General features: G+C 36.9%; 1 pseudogene; it reads left to right on the forward strand.

The window, feature by feature from the left end:
• Positions 1-18,328: 18,328 nt before the first annotated feature.
• On the forward strand, positions 18,329-18,425 carry LOC122126015 (annotated as a pseudogene).
• The last annotated feature ends 1,900 nt before the right edge of the window (positions 18,426-20,325 follow it).

Consider the following 20,325-nt stretch of genomic DNA (forward strand, 5'->3'; position numbering starts at 1 on the left):
GTGCTGTGGCTCGAGTGACAGTGTGCTCGCCTAGAGCTGTAGAGTAGGGACAGCACCCAAGCCCAGAGTTCAAGTCCCATGACCAAATACAACAACAAAAAAGAATAAAAACGGGCATTCACAATCTGTTTATAACATCACAATGACAATGTGATCTCATAATACTATCTTGTCATAGTTTTCTGATGTCAAATTAGTTGATGCTGTTATAATGAGAATGTTATGTCACACTGGTGCTGTCACAAAGTGTTCATGATATTAAAATGGCATGTCTGATATCAATTGTCAGTTCATAATGAGGGTATATAGTTAAACAAAAGGATTGTGATGTCACAAAGGCCATGTGTTTTTCAAAGGTGCTAAGAGGTCCTAATAAGTTTGGGATGTTACAATGTGATAGTGATGTCAAATATCTATGAAAGCTCACAATGGGTTTGTGATCTCACACTGGTGATGAAATGGAAGTTTTGTGAAGTCACATCTCATAATCACATGCCCAATTCAGTTGCTACTATTTCACAATGAGGATAAGAGTTCACAGAAGAAGACAAATATAAAAGGCCTGAATTTTCTAAAATGCTATGAAGACATACTAGGTTATTGAAAACACAATGGAACAGTGATATCAATATGGCAATGTGATGTTGCAATATGATGACTTAAAAATGTTTTGATACCACAATTAGTGATGCCACACTAGTAATGAGTTTATAAGAGGTGATGTCACAATGGGTTGGTGACATCAAAATGACACATGTGATCTCAATTGTCAACTCACAATGAGTATATGTGCTCACAAAGGGACTGTGATATCTCCAAAGGCATGCGTTGTCTCAAAAGTGATGAAGTCCTAATGTGCGTGTTATCAGAATGTGACAAATGCTCATATTATCTATCAGTGTGATGTCACCATGATATAAATGTCACACTGGATTCGGGTATCAAATTTCATACCTGGATTGGGTATGAGAGGATTGGAATTTCACAGTGGATTAGTGATATTACTATGGAAATGTAGGGTCACCAAGGGATTGTGCTACCACAATGGCTAATAGATCACAATGTGTTTCTACTCTAATAGGTTTTTGCTGTCACAATTGTTTGGAAATGTCACAATGGCATGTCGATTCTCAAATATCATTAATTCACAATGAGGATATGAGTTCACAAAGGGGCTGTGTAGTCACCAAAGTCATGTGTTGGCACAAATATGATGAAATCCTAACAGATTTGTGAGTTCACAATGTGAAACCATGGTCTGGATGTCTATCAATGGGATGTCACAATGTTCATAATGTCAGAGTCAATTTCTGATATCATATGTCATACCTGAATTATTATGAGTTTGAAAACAGAATATAAGCTTACTAAAGGCCTAAAATATCCTAAGGGCAGCATATCACACAAGTTATGACTAAAAACTCATGGTCTTTGGATCTTAAGATTCTTTCTTTGAAATTGTATCCTCATTGTGAACTAGTAGAAATTGAAATTGGACATGTCTTTGTAATAATACAAACTCATAGTGACATCACAAACTCATTGTGATCTCATCACCACTGTGACATCACAAACTCATTGTGACATCACATTATTGTTGTGCCTTCACAATCACATTGTGACATCACAAAGCAATTGTGAAGTCTTAGCACATTTAAAAAAACACATGACCTCTGTAGCCTCACAGACCCTTTGTGTACCCATATTCTCATAGTGAAAATTTTGATCACACATAGCATTGTATCATCACAAACACTTTGTGCAATAATTACAGCTGTGAAATCACATTGTCTTCATGACACCATCATTTCATTGTGATAACACCAAACCACAATGACACTATACCATTTTTTTCTTTTTTTTTCTTCTGTACGTTTTTTATTGTAAATATATTGTACAGAGGGATTAGAGTTACATGAGTAAGGTAATGAGTACATATCTTATCAAACATTGCTGCTTTGTCATCACATTGTCACTTTGATGTCATAGACCCATTGTGAATGTCATTCTTTGATTTCAGTCTATTTCAAATGTGCCATGTGGGTTGATATCAGGAAACCATTGTGAACTCATTACCTTTGTGACATCAAAATCTCTTTGTCATACCACATTACCTTTGTTATATCACTAACCCACTGTGACATCAAATACTTCTCCTGTCCTCACAACATTTGTGACATGTCATTGTGATATTTTAGGCCCTTTGTGAGTTGAAAATCTGTGTTTGACTTCATATTTCAGATATGACATGAGATATCTAAAATCCAGTGTAACATCATATTACACCACTGGACATCATAACAATTGTGTCACTTTGTGACATCTCAGAACTGTTAGTTCTTCACCTTTTTGACTACATATACTTTGGGACATCAGAATCCCTTCCCAAACCCATATACTCATGGTGTATGACAACTGAGGTCCCACATGCCATTGTGACATCACCAACACCTTGGGACATCTCAAATCTATTGCAACCTCCTCATCAGTATGGCGTCACCAATTGTGACATCAAAACATTATTATAACATGATGTTGAGATATCACATTGTCATTGTGAAATCAGTGTCCCATTGGGTTTTCACATAGTATGATCTCATACTATGAAGCTTCTTCTATCACCTGGTATCCTCATATTGAATTAAGAGTAATTGAAATTGGATATATCATTCTGATATTATAAAGTGTGACATCACAAAACCATTGTGACCTCATCAAAAACCCAATGGGACATCTCATTTCCATTGTGATATTATGAATCACAGTGTGCCTTCCATAGCTATTATGACCTCTTACCACCTTTGAAAACACACATGACCTCTATGACATCACAGAACATTTTTGTATCCATATCCTCATGGGGAACTAATGACAACTGACATCAGACATACCATTAAAATACAAAAAAATTCTTTCTGTCGTCATAATTGTGACATCATGTTGCCATTATGACAACATCAGCTCATTTTGACATGTAAAACTACAATGACATCATAGCACTGTAACATTATATTGTCATTCTGATATCATAGACACGTTGTGTTTGCCCTTTATGTTATTTGATTCTATATCTAATGTGGCATGTTGGTTGATATCAGAAACCCATTGTGAGTTCATTACCATTGTGATATCATGGTGCCTTAGTAGCATCACGTTGCCATTGTGATGTCACATTGACAAATTGATGTCACAAAGGTATATTAATGTCACAAAGGTTATGACATCACACTGAGTTTCTGATATCCACCCACATGCCACATTTCAAATACAATGAAATCACAGATTAGGCATTCATAATGTGACTATGATGTCACAATGACATAATGGCAAATGCTATAATGTCATTGTCATTTTGTGATGTCACCATAAGCTAAAGATATCATAACAACAATGTGATATCATACTGGTTATGACGCCACACAGGGTTTATAATGTTACAATGGTTATGAGGTCACAATGTGTTTTTGATATCAACTGATATGCCACATTTAAAATAGAATGAAATCATAGGATATACATTCACAATGTGTCTATGACAGCAAAATGGCAATGCAATGTCATAATGCCATGATGTCACTGTAGCTTGGTGATATCACCATGAGCTGAAGGTGTCATAACGACAGTCTGATGTCACATTGGTGATGATGTCACAAAGGGGTTGTCATGTCACAGTGGCAAGTCAGATCTTAATTGCCATGAGTTTATAATGTGGATATGGAATGAAATCACAATGACATACACAAATGAACTGTGATGACACAAAGGCAATTTTTTTTTTCAAAAGTGCTAAAGTTCCTAACAGGTTTCAGTTGTCAAAATCTTAATGATATAAAAATGCTCTCAGCAGTCCTCCTTGATACTTACAAAGCTGTGATAGGAGGATCATGGTCAAAGTCACCCTAGGCAGGAAAGTCCTTGAGACTCCTGTCCAAATTATGCCAACAAAACCAGAAGTAAAGCCATGTAGCTCCATTGGTAGAGGGCTAGCCTTGATCAAAAGCAGCTCACAGACTGTGCCCAGATCCTGAGTTCAAGGTCCATGACTAGCAACAAACAGACATAAACAACAATCTGTGCAGCCATCCGGCTAAAGCAAGTAACGTTCTTGTCCCCAAGTGGATTGAACAGAGTTCCCTGGGAAAGGGGCTGCCATCATCTTGACTCCACCCATTCTGCCTGCATCACAGGATTCCAGCCACACCCTCATTCTTTCATGGTTCTTTCTGACCAATGGGATACAAGAATGGTGGCCAGTTGGTTGACACCACTACCAGAGGTTGAGGTAGAGGTAGCTGAGTGATGAGCAAGAGACTCGAGGCCTAGGAGGAGAGGCCTTGCTCAGGCCCACCATGTGCCTGCCTGCACTCCGGCCCCCTCCTCCCCTTCCCCGTGGCACAGCATTTCAAACCTGGTGCTGCTGGCTAAAACCAATGTTGATTCTTGGATTCCTCAGACAATGGTGCAATGGTGCACCTCTAGCCAGCTTGTTGCCCTGACCAAGTCCTGGCACCCTTGTCCTCTGCTCTGGGCCTGATGTCGACCATACCACTGCCATGGCTGTTCGCCCCACCTGGAGCAGCTGCCAACAGATTTTGCCAGCAGCACATGTGAGTGGTGGCCACGCAGGCCCACTCCCTGCGACCCCATATCACCCCCCCTCCTGACCAGGACCCGCGCCTCCTCTGTGCCCCACAGTCTGGTCCACGCCCTGCCATAAATGTGCCCCAGGAGTGGGGGTGGGTGTTGAACCGAGGATCCCATCCCTATCTCCAGTGTCTAGTGTCCCAGGAAATGGGGAGATGCAGGGTTGGGTGAGGAGTGGACGCCACAGAGCCCCTGACCTGGAGCAGTGGGAGAAACACAGCCGCACATCTGCACCCTTCCTTTCCCTGGTGGGAACCTGGTGGGGAGCAGTATGTCCACACCTGCCTTCTGGGGTCTTTTCCCTTTTTCTGGGGATGGAAGGCTTTGAATGCAGAAGATAGACCCCTCTTTCTGTGTGAACCCTTGTCTTCTGTGCTTGATCATTCTTTCACCTGAAGACAGAGAGACAGAGAGAGACAGAGAGACAGAGAGAGAGATCATCTTTCTCCTTGTACAGCCTGACTGTGCTCAGGTGAGTGATCAGTTGGCAAATTACAGGTGCTGCATGGATGAGTCTTCTGTCACCAGTCTGGATGTGTGTGTGTGTGTGTGTGTGTGTGTGTAGATGTGAGTGGTAACAAGGAGGCTGAATGCTTTGGTAACTTCTACCTGCTATCTTTCGGGCATGCATGGGCTTCATAGCTGAGGTCTGGGATCCTGGAAGGGTGAGACGCTTGAACAGGACACAGCACTGTTAAATTACAAGAACAAGGGATCTGTGTGCCCTGGAACTGTGTACTCCCTTGGGCCTGGTTGTTGGGAGTGGGAGCTTGGGAGGACCTAGGAGTGCAGCCTGCAGGGGATGGCTTCCCTGGAGGACAGAGAGCAAGTCCAACACTTAGTAAAGATATGAGTCCTGCTAGTATGGAGTGCAACAGCTTAGGTCATATTCTGGGTCTTCTCATCATGACCTCTGATGGGCAAGGCGAACCCTATTTTAAATCTTGAGCTGTGATCTTCAGATCTCAACCTCCTGAGTACCTAGGATTATTGGCATGAGCCTCTGGCACTTGTGACTCTGGTTCTTTTTGGTATATTAGGGTTCGACCTAAAGGCTTTAGGCTTGCCAGTCAAGTCTTCTACCAGCTTTTCTGTCTTGGGCATTTCTGAGATGGAGACTTAATATATGCTTAGGCTGGGGTGGATCACAGTCCTCCTGTATGTGACAGGCATGATCCACCAGGGTTGGTCCTCTATAGTTGGGATGGTAGACATGTAGTGCCACGCTCAGTCATTGGTTTAGATGGATTGTCACAAACTCAGTCCACAGCAGCCCATTTTTGACCACAGGTGAAGCTCTGGGTTGGGCCTCAACCGTTGGACTTCAATCTCCTCATGGGACAGTTTTGAGAAAACAAGGGATTAAGACAGAGGGATCTCAAGAGCAAGGGCAGGCACAGAGGGAGGGGCCGTCAGATACGGTTCTTGGCAGTTCTGTGAGTATATGAAAGAAAATACCCGGAAAGATCTCAGATGGTTTTGTGTTATTAATGTTGTGACAGGTATGGGATTATGAAACAAAACATGACTCTCTTTCTTTAATACCCAATCCCCATGAGGAATGGGATACTTCACTTTGTTCAGTTTTGAAGCTGGGGAAACTGAGGCACAGAGAAGCTGGGTGACCTACTTATGACTCCCAGCTGACAGGAAGCTCGGTCTGACTTCTCTGCCGTGCTCCCTAGGACAATGGGTGTTATTCAGTTTACTTCTTGTGGTGGGAAGTCCATTTCTTTTCAGTCGTGGGGCTTGAACTCTGGGGCTGGGGCAGCTCCCTGAGCTCGCAGCTCAAAGCTAGCACTCTACCACTTGAGTCACAGAACCACTTCCAGTTTTCTAGTGGTTCTTTGGAAATAAGAATCTCACAGATGTTCCTGCCAGGGCTGGCTATAAACCATAATCCTCATATCTCTGCCTCCACTGTATTTAGGATTACAGGCCTGAGCAACAGGTACCTGGCTTAAGTGTAATTCTGACCTTCTTTCTTTTCTCTCTCTCTCTCTCTCTCAGGAACTGATTGAATGGGTGCTGGAGGAGTTGGCCCAGCATTCTCAATGTGGTTGGAACCAAGGTGGCCCTCTCATTCTGGAGGTGGGCTGTGGGTCAGGAGCTGTCTCGCTCAGTCTGTTGTACCAGCTCCATGAGGTAAGTATCTCTGTGCCGTGGTTAGACCGTGACAGTTATTCATTGTCTATCTAGCCTTACTGGATTCAGTACTGTGATCAATGCCCTTTTCTAGCAAAAATTTCTGGCTAAAATTATGATACATAGTTATGGAATGAAAATTTAATGCCATCTTAAGAGTCATTTAGTGTTCTGGGAATGTGGCTTCATGTTAAAGTGATTGTCTAGCATGCATGAAACCCTGGGTTCAATTCCTCAGTAACATATAAACAGAAAAAGAAACACTGGAAGTGGTCCTGTGCCTCAAGTGGTAAAGGGTTAGAATTGAGAAAAAAAAAAAAAAAAAGCTGAGGAATAATTCCCAAGCGCTGAGTTTCAGCCCCAGGACTGCCAAAACAACAAGAGCAACAACAACAACAATGAACATTTAGTTAGTAAATGCAAAATAAAGAACCCAAACTTGGAATATATAATTGTTCCTTCCATACTAATACTTGACAATAGTCCCTAATTCATGTACTTTACCTATATTAGGATACTGTGTTGAAAAATAGTTTTGTTCATTAGGTCAGGGCAATTAATGCCAGGAATGTGCTTAGATGTAAGGTGGTAGATTAATTCTGGAAATTCACATATTCCAGGATTTTGAGAGGGGTCACTGCTAATCACAATGAGGAGGGTAGTCTAAGTGAGATTTGGAAATCATTTTGGCCAATCATAGCACCAAAAAGGTAGAGGCTAATTCACAGTCATGACAGAAGAAAAGGAATAACACCAGATGGAAGGAAAAAAATGATAGTAGCTAAGGTATAGCAGAAACAGTTGTAGAAAACCATTTTTGGTTATTGAAGAACTAGTTATCAACTAGGCTTATTCCTCATTGTTTTAGCATTCTAAATCTCTTAATCTAGATAAATGTGTCTCCTTCTATGTTGTTCTTTCATACCTGATATCCTTTGCTTTCTGAAAATCTGTCTTTCTATATTTCTCTATGAACATTTCCTAATACTAAATACACCTACACAGATGTCAAAGGATGCTAATGTAAGGGTCCCATAGCTCATGAGTCATTAATGTAACAAAATGGAAACGGAGGAGATATTTATTGCTACCTCAATTTTTCTGAAAAGCTGCAATGTCATCATTTGGTTCAAATTTTCATTCTTTGTCTACATAGTGTCATTAAGTGCACATAAATGCAAATATGAGCCGGGTGCTGGTGGCTCTTGCCTGTAATCCTAGCTAAAACCAGAGGATTGTGATTCAAATCCAGCCTGGTCAGGAAAGTCCATGAAACACTTACCTTCAATTAGCCACCAGAAACCCAGAAGTGGTGCTGTAGCTAAAGTGGTACAGCATTCAAGTTGAGCTGAAGAGCTGAGAGACAGTGCTCAGGATCAGTGTTCAATCCTCACAATCAAAAAAAAGTGCAAATATGGCTTTAAGTTTCCCCCAAAGTAATGATTAAGTCAATAGTAATCTTCCCAAAGGATTCAGTGCACCTACTTTTGCTGAGTTATTTAAGTTATGGCTTCTTTGATGAACATATTCTCTTCTTTAAAAATTGTCAAATATTAGCTTTATCATAAACTTCATCTAATATTTCTTGGTTCAAAAGAGAAGTCCAAGCAGTTGTGGTCACTTAGCTTTCTTACTGTCTTAGTTCAAAGCCAACCAGGCAGGAGAGTCTGTCAAAATCTTATCTGAAATTAAACACCAAAAAACCAGAAATGGAGTTTTGGCTCAAGCAGTTGTGTACTAGCTTTGGGGGAAGGTCGGAAAGAAACACAACTGTTCAGGGACAGGGTCCAGCCTTTGAGTTCAAGCCCCAGAAGTAGCACAAAGTAAACAAACAAGCAAACAACACAAACCCTGGGTATTTCTTTAGGACTCTCCTTAAAGGAGTAGTGGTCCGATAAGAGGCTGGTTTTGCTGATCATACTCTGGATCCTGCTTTTCTGAAATCTTTATTGCTATGGAAAACTCAGGACCAGACTAAAGGAATTGATAACTGACTCCTGCAACAAGAGAATCATCTCAGGAGTGAAACATCCATCCATAAGACACTTCAAAACCTCCATATCTTTGTTTATTTGCAGTAGAACACTTTTAAAACAAAGTTATTTCCTATTGTTATGCTGGCCTTCAAATGGCATATTGTTTCCTTTTGTAATACTCTCAACTACAAGTTTACAGACAAGTTTTATATGAATAAAGAACACACTCAAAATTGTCAGGGAGAAAGTTTCCTTCAAGCCTTGAATTCTTTTCTTGTACAGTAAAAAGGAAAGCAAAAGTTAACTTGAACTTTGTCATTCCTCTATGCTCAATTCATCTCCTGAGATCAATTTCCACATCTAGTAACAGTTACTTCGGCTTACTTCCAGTAACAATCTATGGTGCTGCTCCAGAAAAAAAATGAATGTTTTCTGGCTTCATTGAAATAGCACAAGGACACTTTTGGACATGAGGTAACACGTGTTTCAGAGACAACTTAGTAAGGAGAAAATATGAAATTAAAATTGCTTATGAATACTTTTTTCATGAGTACATTTTGTTCAAAGTTCTTAAGTGATCTGTAAATTATGGTGAATTTTAAATGGGAGAAGGTTCTCAGATCATTTTTTGTGAGTGTATGTGCTGTGCATTAATTTCCCAAGTGTACACGAGTGAACAGTAAGAGAAACAATAGCAATAATAGGAAAGAGAAGTTCTGTGTTTATATAAAAGCCTTCAGTAAAATATAGAACACTCTACAAATAAGACAACATTGAAACAATAAAGCCAAGTCCAGTATGTAGATTTATGGGAGTGATATAGAGAAAGTATTACTTGTATGTGGAAGATGAAGCCACTTCCTTTCTAAATCACGCTTTATAAACACGTAATTTTGTAAAAAGGAGAATGGAAGAATGATTGTTTCCAATGCAAGTCACATACGAGAGAATGGACTTAACTGGAAAAAAATAGGAATTATACTAGCAATGAATCTGGTGGCTAAGATCACATTTTTTTTTTCCTTTTCTTAAATTCTTTTTTGTAGTTGTTGGTCGTGGTACTTGAAGTCTGGGACTGGGCACTGTCCTTCCGCAACACAGCTCAAGGCTAGTGCTCTTCCACTTGAGCCACAGTGCCACTCCCAGTTTTCTGGTAGTTATTGGAGAAAAGAGTCTCCAGGACTTTCCTACCTGGGCTGGCTTTAAACCCCAATCCTCAGATCTCACCACACCCAGCTTAGGACCACATTTCTAACATTGTATACTCAAGATATGTAATGTATATGTTCATCTATCTTTATATTAATTCTTGAGTTAAAAATCTGGGCTACAGGTTAGACTTAACACTCACAAAAGTGTTTGTAGTTTAAAAGTTGATACTCCTGGAAAAATAAAACCTAAAAAGGTAAAGGAGTCTGAGAAGTTCAATTTGCATCCAGCCTAGCAGAACAGGCTTTGAGACACTACCTATAATGAAACAACCAAAAGCTGGAATACTAGTCATGAGCAAGATTGCTGAATAAGAGCATGAGGTTTTTGCATACATACATACAAACATACACATACACACAAAGGGACTTATATGTGCACACAAAAATACACAAATGAAACAACTCTCAGAATATGTAGAAAAATTAGAAAACAATAGAAAATATGTCTTGAGTAAGACTAGAATCAAGTGATAATTTTTAATATTAAAAGCCCTCCAGTGAACTTTCCCTAAAAAAGTTGAGAATATTACATAGGTAGGAATCAGTGATAGTAAGAGAGTCAAGCAACGTTATTAATGGGATAGGATCCATGGAGGAATGAATCAGGGAAACCTGTAGGTGCATATAAAAATGTTCATCTCCTGTGTGAATTGTTAGAACATCTTTGAAAATAGTACATAAACAGTCTGAGCAGTCAGTCTAATGGATAAGATCATAGGAAAAGTTCAGAATTGCGAGTCTGTTTCTAGAGTAAATAAACAAACTATAGCAGGACAATGTGATACAAGCCTGGAATTCTAGCACTTCGTCAGGAGATTAGAGAATGGAATTACATTGCGATACATTCCTTGGACCAGGTAGAACAACTTTGTCTCAATAAAACAAACCAAACAACAAAAAAGGAATACACAGTTGGAATTTGAGGCTAATTTTCTCATTATGTTTTGAGAAGTCAAGTTTCCTATTGAAATGCAAATTATATATATATCCTCATTTGTGTTTTAAATGCTCTCTTATTACAGAACATTCTAGATGAAAAATGGCTCATTATTTCCGTCCAAAAATTTGCAAAACTAAGTAAGCACCATTCTGTTGGATTCCAAAGAAATGTTGAAGGATTACAAAAGCTTAAGCCTGGAGAAATAGCAAAGTTCATCTAATGTAGTACTTTGTAGACCTTGTTAAATTAGAATTTAGATTTAAAATATGTATTTTTATTTTGTTTGTAATTCTATATTCTATAGGATACTACAAAATTCTTTTTAAGTAGAGGGATTAATGGACAAATTCACAAATGATTCTTGCATTCTATTTTCCTAGAATATTCTTTCAAGAGAGTTATAATTAGAACATAGTTAATAGATAATTCCCACAGTTCATGTATACAATGTTAATGTGAATAATCTAGACAGAGTTGCTAACAAATCATTGATATTAATTTATAAATTTAGAAAAACAGCAATTTTTGAGGGTTTGGTTTAAAATGGTATGAAGAGAGTAGTTGTGTGACATCTTTTTTCAACCTCTAAGTAACACAGGAAGCCATTTCCTTATTTACGTGCCTCTGTATACATTGAGAAAAATGCTAGGTTTGGGGTTTGTACTCAACTTTGTTTTTGTTTTATTGGTTTGCCTAGAGCTTGAACTCTTGGCCTGGACAGTGTCTCTGAGTCTGTTTATGCTCAAGGCTCATGCCCTACCACTTCAACCTCAGTGCCACTTGTGTCTGGCTTTTGCGGAGAAGTATATTGGAGATAAGATTCTAAGAAACCTTCCTGCCAGGGTGGGCTTTGAACCATAATTTTCCAATCTTAGCTTCCTGAATATCCATGATAATTAAAAAAGTATAAATATAAATAATATTTGCAAGTGATCTGATCTCAAGAATACCAGTGGAGGAAAAATTATGCAGCTCAGGTTATTGTGGTGTTCTTTCCAGAACACGGAGGGCATCACATTAGCAGAGATGTAGTATTTTTCACAATAGAGATAAGCTATTCATGATATGAATTAAGGAATTTTAGGCTGCCCCTTACAAGTTGGAAACTGTTGGGCTAGGATGACTTCCTGGCATAAATCTTGGGATTGATAGTCATAGAAATAACAGCTTACTCTGATAAAAAATATTGCTTACTCTTGACGAATTAATTATTACAGATGCTTCATAGTTTTATCCTCTACCAGAATGTGGCTATTTTTCTATTGACTTCTCAATCTGTACACTCCATTGGAAACTGCATCTATTGCAGAATTTTATAACATGCATAAAAGTACTGTTTTGAATCTCTAACGTATGGAATGTTGAGAATTTAAAAATGAGTAATTATGAGTAGTTATTTTGAAGAAAATATATACTCTGTCCCCTTAACAAATTATTTAATTTTAAAAGTTATGGGTTTCCATAGCATTAAAGTGTTTTTCTGTTTTAGAATGAGAAAGTAATAAATTTATTCTTTTTTGAAAAATTCGGCAATTATATTATGAAAATATTTTCTAGTTGGATAAAAATCACGTTGATGACCCTCTGATAAAAACGAGGTAATCAATTTGAATTAGATGTCAAATAGAATTGATTTTTAAAATATTGCTACATAAAGAATAATATTTACTGTGCCAATACAGTAAAATTACATTTTATGCAGCTTATTTTTTCAATTTTATTATCAAATTGATGTACAGTGAGGTTACAGTAATTGTAAGGTAGTGAAAAAAAAACATTTCAAACTTATTACCCCTCCTTCATTTTTCTCACAGTTTTCCTTCAGCCCTTCACCCCTCACAAGTTATAAGGTACATTTCCAACATATTGTCTTGTGAGTGTTGCTATTGTATTGGTTTTCACTTTGTCTTTTGTCTCACCATTTTGCTTTTCCTCTTCCCTTTCCTATTTAAGGTAAATTCATACACAATACAAAATCAAATACAGTAGGAATGAACTATAGGGGAAAAACCCAAAGAAAACAAGTCACATAGCTCATCAAAAACAACAACCACAAATGAAAAAAAATCTGGTTCCATATCTTGGAATTCATTTTGCTTAGCATCAGCTTATATGGCTATATATACGCAGTACAAAGCTACTGGAAAATAATAGTTGCATGGACACTATATCATGAAAAGAGCATGTTAACTTATGGATGGTAAAAGTGGAAATAGGATTGGTGAATTCGCGGATCTGATAAAGGAATTTCAAGAGTTTTAAAGTTATGACAGGTAAATTTGAATTGTTCAAAATTTTTAACAACTTAGCCTATTAAGAAAATTTAAAATTTCCTGGGAGAATACGCTTTCATGCAAAGAAATCCACGGAGACTTAGTAGAGAGGAAGCAATATGGGTGAAGATGGCTCTTTTTCACACTAAACAAACAAACCTCAGAAATGTTGCTGTAAATACGGTTGGTTCCCTTGGAATTATCCTTACCCAGGAAATATATTCTCACTGTGTGAAACAAGGTTGTAGTTGAATTTAAATTCAAGTTCTTAAAAAAATAAGACATTAAAATTTGTGAATTTACCTTTAATTACCAAACAGTAATTCTCTGAAAAAGATAATTTGAGTCAAAATATTTAGGGAGAAAGTGCCCTCCAAAATGCAAGAAGGTGTTGGGTTTACACATTTCTGTTTGTAACATTTTCCACAATGTCTTTGCATTTGAAGCAGTGAAACAGAAAAAAATATGATTATATAATTCAAACCAATGATTTCACATTTCTAAGTGGCTCACAAAAAATAATACCCTTAAAAACATGAGATAGTGAAGACTTCTCTTATTACATAAGCCAAAATGTTTTGGGTTCAGAAAAGAATTGAGCAAATGGTAAAGGTAAGAAAACATAGTTCTTAGAAGCCCTACCTAAGCGTATTGGCTTTAGCAGTGAAGGAAGTCCAAATTTTTTTTTAAATTGTATTAATATTTTTTGGAGGGTCCGGTCATGGGGCCTGAACTCTGGGCCTGGGTGCTGTCCTTCAGGTCTTCAGGTCAAGGCTAGCGCTCTACCACTTGAGCCACAACACCACTTTCGGCTTTTTTTCTTTTTGCTTATGTGGTGCTGAGGAATCAAACCCAGGGTCTCAGGCATTCAAAGCAAGCACTCTACCAAAGAGCCAACTTCCCAGCCCTAAATTGTGTTAATATTTTACTATCTAAAGTGATTTTACAGAGCCGATTTGGTTCACTACAATGCCGAACAGATTGAATGGGGACATGAAAATACATTCCACATCCAAATGAGGCAAATTAAAGAGTTTTCAAAGACAAATCATGAAGATGTAACAGTGGTGGAGCCCATATAGTCCTTCAGCTTCACTAGACTTGAAGCCAAGATGCTGTGATTAATTGGAAATCAGGCAAGAGCTAAGAGGAGGACATAGAAGCAGGACATAGAAGCATTGTCCTTTTGTAACAGACACGGTCTTTCCAGGTATAGGTGATTTAACTCTACTCTCCTCCATACATCTTGGTGAACAAATGCAAGACCAAGAGAAAAATAATCTATTGAAATAATTTTGCATAGAATAACTTCATTGTTCCTGATTTGGTATCTAAGGAGAGTCTTACGGTAGAAGATAAAAGTGCAGTATTTTTCAGTTTCCTCTAACCATTTTCTTAGCAAAATATATCTTTTAGGTTAGAATTGATTGAACCAAAAAGTGATGGAATACTTATGTTTGTGGGAACTTTAGACAAAAGAAGACTTTCAAGGTAAAAGAAAAAAGAAAATATACAGCCAAATATTTGTGATCACAGCTTCTTGGACTGTTTTCTGGAGACAAAGTTTTACATTAGATTTCTTCTCACTGACATAGATGTTGTTTCATGGCAACCAAATGCAAGAGGGAAGTTTAATAGACTCGCCTGGCCAATTAATCAGCATGAAAGAAGAAAATGGCAAATAATATTTAATGAATTACTTTGACCAATTACTTTGCCAGAAGAAAGAAGGAAAAATATAATTCAAAATCAATTGACTTAAAAGCATAAAGAAAGCGTAGTGAAGAAAGATTAGAGAAAATATAGAGGATTGTTTTCTTTCCAGTGGAGTAACGCGTTCTTGATCTTGTTTCTTCCATTCTATCTTCACAAGCTAACAAGTGTGTCTCACGACTGGATTATCCAGTTCAGACAGAGAACTCCTAGAAGAAAGATACTATTTGCAGCAGATGTAGGTGATTTATAACCTTAGACAATCTATTTAAATCTGTTCAAAATTCTCTCCTATCCCAAACTTCTCTCTTTGGACAGCGTTGTTTGCTTTTCCCAAGACTACCCTTCATTAACTGCTTAAAATTTTGGGAGGAAATATTCATACTCTCTAGAGATTTCTGGTTGGTTGTGATTTTTGTGTGTTTTTGTTTTTTGTTGTGTTTTTAAACTGAATTTCAAAAGGTTGTGCAAGTGTGTTACAATTAAATATATCCATCTAATTGTCCATTGCTCTTGGATCAGAGTCACTCCTTCCACCATTCTCAACTAAATGCTTCTCCAATATTTATTTCAGATTTACCACTTCCTTTATCATATGTGTACATTGAGTATTCTAGCTGTACTTGCCCCTTGTTCATTTTTCATTCATTCTATGTCTTTACTATAATTTCTTTCTGCTTTCAACTTCCTGATAGTCATCCTGTTAAACTGTCTATTAATACCTTGAACGGTTTATATACATTTCATGGAGTTTCCATTCTGCATATGCTTGAACTGATGTCAGCTTATATTTACATAATTCATTCATCTGCAGTAACAATTTGCAAGACTGGAGACGTGAAGCACCTAAACATGATTTTATTCTCATCCATTTGGAAGATTAATCTTCAGCCAAAAAGAAAGTTAAAAAATGCATAGAATGTACTCCTAGCTACCAATTTTTATAAATGGCTTTGTACAGTGGTGTGATTGTTTTATTTTACATGGTATAATATTTTTACTACCTATAAGTTTTGGAAAAAGAAGAAAACTAAATTTTATTCCTATCGAGGAATGTGATAGAAATAGAAGACAGATTTTGTTTGTCATATCTCTGATGAGTACCCATATTCAAGACTTAAAGTCATATTTCTCCCTATGTTAGACAGATAGGGAAAACATAATATTACATATGATAAGACAACTATTTGTGACGTTTTAAAATGTACCTTATTAAATGATGACATTTATTTTTTAGCAAACGTTTTGGTTTTAAATTTGGCAGGCTGATCTATTTAACACTTTTCTGGAAGGCTCCTACTGAAAAACACAAATTGTGGTTGGTACTATTTCTAGATTTAATGAATGGTTGAACGTGTTTGGCATTAGTGCTGGGTAAATAATTCAACTCTTTTGTAACTTGCTCCCTACACTTGAAAAACTTGTAATGTCACTAAATATCATCTACTTGTCAAATGTTATTTTGGCGAATGTGATTTTAAAAAGTTAATTTGTAAAGGAATAACTTTCAGGAGATTAAATGTAGATTTAATCATTGGTTTGAGAGTGACATTTTATACCACTGAACCATGTTGTACTGATGTCCCAGTGTTTTGAAGCACTAAGGATCTTCTCAATGTTTTTCTGAATTATATTTGAACTCTAAGTAAATTTTTCTGGGACTTGGTAGACCAATTATGGATCTATCCTTCCAGGAACTATTTTTTGGTCCACTTATGCTGGACTAAAATCTTTCATTAATCATAGGGGAGGGGTATTAAAAATAATCTTATGACACCTTGTGAACTTGTTCACTGATATGGGCTGGCCATCTGTAAGTTGAATATTTGAATCATAGTACATACTCTCAAATTTTGTGATCTCATCTTTCATTTTAAGTTGCCTTGCATTTCACAATTTCTTACTGCTAAATCCTGTATCTCAAGGAATTGGGGCCCTGAAATATAGGAAATGAGAAATTGAAATGGGTCTTCAATTACTTTGTTGCATGTTGCATGGGCCTATGTGAGAAGTCTTGCCCTTGTTATCTGATGATGCAGGTAACTGGTACCTGGGATCCTAGGAATCATTGGGTCGTACAGAAGAATAATATTTGTTAGACATCTTATCAGAAAAATTTGGGCATAATCAGTAGGAATGCTTCAGAAATATGGAGAAAAACAGTTTGGGATCAGTGAATTAAAACAATAAACAGAGAAGCAGAGTAAAATCCCTTATAGATTAGAGGAAAACAAAATTGTTTTTTACCATGTGAATTCAGAAGACCAAGAACAGTTAGAATGTATCACAAGTTTATACCAAAGACACTGCATTGATACTTTTTATATTCTAATATACATTTTAAACCTAATTATTTTATTCCAATTCTATTTATTGGAACAAATACATTTTAATTTATTTGTGAAATTATCAACTAATTCTAGTAAGTTTCATTGTGTGAAATATAAAATCAGCACATATAAATATAAAATATATAACTATATATAATATAAGAAAAAAGACACATGTTTTGCATTGTTCTGTTGTGGGTACAGTATCCTGTTTTAAAGTATTATTACATTATCTCTATCTCAGTGTTGGATAGAGTTGGACCTAAAGCTTTACCATTTGTAGATTTACAGCCTGTAGGCTAGAGAAAACACTGTGATTAAAACATTACCAATTTAAGGCCTAATAATGAGAAGAAACATCTGGACTTCTCCTGCAACTATGAAAATATTTGGTGATAGAAATGCAGTAGTGTAACTTCCTGCCTGGTAGGATGGTAGACAGGCCAGGATATTAAGTAATCATGAATATGATCAATTTTTTCACCTTCTTGGCTTTAGTTACTTTTGAAATGTTAGATATAATAAACAATTATATTTTGATAAAATACCTTCTAGTCGGAACAGTTATGACTGAACTGTTCATCTCTCTATGATCCCTTGTAACTAAGATTAGTGTTGTTCAAGTAAAACAATCTATTGCTGTCAGGGTAAGATATTCTGATTGGTCTGTTCCTACATGGAAGACGAATAAAGACATTTGTGCCAGTAAGACCTCACTTGGGAAAATGTCAGCTGCAGAACGTTAGAAGTAGCTCTTAAGCAAGGCTTACTTTGAATTCATTAGCTCCACAAAGGTAATTCAGTTGGATCAATTAGTACATGAAAAAGCCATCACCTTTGGACCTAGCAATAAATTATTGAAAGTATGATCAAATTCCAAATGAAAAAGACTTAAAATTGTCATTGACAAAAAAATTTGCAAATGTGAGCATTAAGATGAACAATATATTTTTTTCCACTATTCACAGAATTTTAGGGAAATAAGATCAGTAGCATTGTCAGGAACAATATAGTTTCCTTATTACAAGTAGGGAACCGTGGATATAAATCTGTATAAAGATTGCATCATTAACTACTTAAATTTAGAAGATACTACATGCTTCAGCAGCACGTAGTCCCAAATTACAATACAGAGATTAACATGGCAATTGCACAAGAATGATATGAAAATTTGTGAAGTATTCTGTATTTTTCATTCTTCAGATGCAAGAAATGAAAAACAGTTATTAAAAAGTTGATTACAAAATAACAAGTGTAACAACACACGTAATTCATATAATTAAATTTAGTTTGACATCAGTGTATTAAATCTTCACCTCAGAAAGGGGTTTACATACCATAAACTTTACAAAACTTTTGAAATTAGACAACATTGTCATTTTATCCCAATGAAAAATAATATTAGGACCGAGGAAAAAAAGGAATCTAAAACTTTCTATATGGAATACAATCTGAAAGAACACATTATACAAACATAGAATATTTTAAAATATTCTTTTTCAGACAAGCACCAGAAATACTTTAGTTTCTGTACTATTCATTTAAACGGATAAATTAAAATTATTTCTGATTAAAATTTCATAAACTCTGCAGAAATCATTATACATGTATACAAAAACTCTTGAATAATTTTGACATCTAATGCAGGCAATTCACTTGGAAGAATTCCACGGAATTCATGAATTTTTACTGTAAGTATTGGTGTTGCCGGACGCTGGTGGCTCAAACTATAAAAAGAATTTTGAGGTATTACCAGTTGTAATAGACTCAGACAGTCCTACCACTATAAAGGCCATGACAAAGGTCTCTAAAAGAGACTATTCAAGTTAATAAAGGACAGAGGATTGCCCAAATACTTTTACTCTTATATCTAAACTTGCCTAATCCCACACTGACTCAAAACAGAAAAGGAGGGTTTGGCACCACAGATACTGTAGCCTGGGTTCAGGAAATTACAGATAAAAGGCCTTACAAGGCCATTAATGTCAATGGAAAAGAAATGACAGGACTCTTAGACACAGGAGCTGACAGATCCTGTATAGCTGGAAAAGATTGTCCTATGGCCTGGCCAGTGGAAGAGACTTCTTCTTCCTTAATTGGATTAGGGATGGCTTCTAATGTAGCTTAGTCAGCTCAGAAACTCAAATGGGTATGTGAAGGGCAGCAAGGCCACTTCAAACCTTATGTTATCCCCAGCTTGCCCTTTTCTTTATGGGGCAGAGACATCATGCAAGACATGAAAATAAAATAGGACAAATAGACTCCTCATTGAAGGAGCAAAATTTTTCATAGGGGCCACTGAGGAACAGCTTTATGCTGACAAAATAATATGGAAAAGTGATGATCCTGTATGGATTAATCAGTGGCCCCTAACTCAAGAAAAGATTCAAGCCATACCGGACTTAGTTCAAGAACAATTGAGAGGCTAATTCAACAAAAACCGCAACACCACCTATATGGGGAAAGATCAAGAAGCTGGTTGAAAAGGCTCGGCACATTTTGTTAATGAGTTAAATAAGGATGTTTCTCTAACAATAACAGAGCAACAAATTATTGAACCAAAATTAAAAAAAACAAAATAGAGGCTTTGGAAAAAGTAGTCTTAAAGTTAGGGACTCAAGTCAATAATCTAAAAACCCAGCTGACAACTAGATGTCATCAGTCATTTAAATATATTTGTGTTACCCCATTACCTTATAATGAGAGCTTAGATTGGGAAGTTACCAAAGTGCATTTACAAAAAATCTGGAAGGACAATAGCTTAACTCATGAGATAGGACAGCTACAGGAAGACATCTCAGCCCTTAGTCAAGCTCATTTGGAAACCGTGGGGATAAATTCTTTGGCAGAAGACTTACAGAGAGGATTAAAAAGTCTTAATCCTTTAGATTGATGGCACTACTTGGTTACATTTGGAGTCATAATACTAATTGTTATATGTATTCTTGTTGTCTTTCTAGTCCTCTTCAAACTAGTCTTCTGCTCCATCTTCTCTATATGAGAAGAAATTTCTCTGGCACATCTAAAATATAAGAAAGGGGCAAATGCCATGCCTACTCCGGTGGAGTCTGCTTAGCATGGAACACCTGCATT

This window comes from Dipodomys spectabilis, unplaced genomic scaffold (assembly GCF_019054845.1).
Source record: "Dipodomys spectabilis isolate Male_0828 unplaced genomic scaffold, ASM1905484v1 ptg000270l, whole genome shotgun sequence".
NCBI classification, from domain to species: domain Eukaryota; kingdom Metazoa; phylum Chordata; class Mammalia; order Rodentia; family Heteromyidae; genus Dipodomys; species Dipodomys spectabilis.